Below are 2313 nucleotides of genomic sequence, written 5' to 3'. Positions count from 1 at the left end.
AGTAAATTAAGCTTTATTTCAGATTAATTTAAATTAGCTAATTAAAATAAGTAAGTATTCATAAAAACTTAATTATACTAGACAAAAAACTGTTCCTAAAGTATTAACAAAACTTTATTAATAGTTCATCTCATAGTAAAATTACTTAACATACAATAAATCCAAAGCAATCATATTTCTACACAAAAATTAAAAATAAAAGATTATCAAGACTACATTAAAAAATTTTACAAAAACCTCATAATAATACAAAAGAAGAGATTAATAGAATAATATCTTAAAAGAAATATCCTATAAGTAAATTACATCAAGCCTTAATTACTTTAAAATTTTTACTCAAATATTAATTTTCATTTATAATACTAATAACAAGATACCCATAAAATCTTATAGTATTAAAATAAGCCAAAGAAAAATCATTTAGACAAAAATCAAAAGGATCCCAAATCTAATTTACAGAAAATATTTCTTTATTAACCTTTGGTCGAGAATATGTTTATATATTTCCAGAAAAGCCCATATAGATTCCTACAACAACGGATACCAAAGAGGACCTGATAGAACTGTTCCAGCCATAGAGTGGGCAGTGGCCCACAAGAACAAAGGTAAAATAGTCCAGTAATAAATATAATGAAGACACCTTGCCATAATAGCAATCAGCAGCTGTACATTACTACAAGTTGCCCAGGACCAAGGACAAGGAAGGTCAGTATACGTACTTCCAGATCATGTGTACAACACCTTTCTACATAAAAGTCAAAATATTTACTGTTTTGTATTCTACTGGGAACCCTGGCTTATGGGCTTACTTTATTTCTAACACAAGGAATAGTATTAACTACCACATTAAAAGAAATACCATACCTCAGGCATTAACAATTTTTACAAATAGATCCAGTTCTAGAAAGGCTAGATCTACTACAGCAAGGGAACAAAGGTCCTTCAAACCCCTTATATTTCAGTAGAAATACAAACTCTTAATTATACCTTGACAGATTTTACTACAAAGCCCATCAACCTATAGTAATAGTACTTATATAGTAAGTACAGCAAAAATTATTAGAACAGCTACTATAGGGCACACTAATTCAGAGGAACTTTTCATTTAAGTTTCAGTCTTTAAAATATTATTTAAGAACGACAATTTCCATATTTTATTCGAAGCAATATTCTCAGTATATTATCCATCTTCCTATACCAACTTTAGGGATACATCCCTGAGGACTTAAACCTAATCAAATCTAGCAAAATAAATATCACTCAATTATAGAAAGAGCCAATCGTACTCTTAAAATCATTTACTAAAAAACAAAAAAGGGGGAGACAGATGTTATGTGTCACCTCAAGAGAAGCTCAGTCATGCTTTTTAGACTTTAAAAATTTTTAAACTATGATACTGAGGATCGTACAGCAGGTGAAAGGAATCAGGCCTCCTATACAATAGCCTCCACCGAGTCAGCTAGGTGGAAGGAGGCATAAACCAGAAAAGAGTTTTATCAGATTCAGTAATAATGTGGGGAAGAGGTTGTGTTTTATATCTTTCCAGAAGGAGCAATGCAGACAATTCAGGTGCCAGAGCATTACGTCCGTCACCACAATAGACTCAGACAAGCTCCTGTGTCCCTTCACTCAAAAGGACTAAGTACTGCCCTAAAGACAGCAAAGCAGAGGAAGAAGAAAACTAAAAGCTACGCAAGGGACTGAAGTACCAACATAGAGTCATCTAAAGAAGTTAACGACTCAAGTGCAGCAGATTATGGAAAAGCAAGAAGTTGAAGCTACTTCTTCAATCATGTTCCTGCTCATACTAGCAACTGTTAGCTGCCAGTCTTCTGCAAAGTCTTGTGCAGCCAAGTCCAAGGACTCTAATATACACCAGCAGCACAAGAGACTTTCTTTCATTTAGTAGCTAAAAATATTAATATGTCCATAGTTTTAATTTCTCTCTTATTGTTTTGTTATTATTTAATAGCCAGAGTTTTGCTCTTGACATTCAAGTTTTGAAAATGATAACATGCATATAGTTTGGTTTTGCATTGGCATTGTTTTAATATTAGAGCTTTATTATTAATACTTAAATTTTACTTTTATTATTAGTAGCCTGAAAAACAAAAAAGGGGGATCTGTTGAAGACCAGGTGTAAGGTGACACGGTCCTTGCACCTGAAGGGGCTAGCAAGGCTGGCCCCCACCCACACAGTTTTCCCAGGCCTGTTTGGATGGCAATTAATCAGTATAATGAGAGCAGCCCCTACCTACAAAGCTTTCCCAGGTTTGTTTATATGACTGCTATCAGTAGAATGAGAGCAACCCT

The 2313-nt window shown here is 33.4% G+C and overlaps 1 long non-coding RNA gene across 1 annotated transcript; it reads left to right on the top strand.

Moving 5' to 3' along the window:
• Positions 1-378: 378 nt before the first annotated feature.
• On the top strand, positions 379-1943 carry LOC114230847 (uncharacterized). The gene is made up of 2 exons (XR_003616816.2): positions 379-705; positions 1547-1943. It is a non-coding gene; the product is annotated as an uncharacterized LOC114230847 (long non-coding RNA).
• Positions 1944-2313: the final 370 nt, after the last annotated feature.

This window comes from Eptesicus fuscus, chromosome 21 (genome assembly GCF_027574615.1).
Source record: "Eptesicus fuscus isolate TK198812 chromosome 21, DD_ASM_mEF_20220401, whole genome shotgun sequence".
Taxonomy (NCBI): Eukaryota; Metazoa; Chordata; class Mammalia; order Chiroptera; family Vespertilionidae; genus Eptesicus; species Eptesicus fuscus.
The sequence above is the reverse complement of the archived record's forward strand: the minus strand, read 5'-3'. Positions and strand labels throughout refer to the sequence as shown.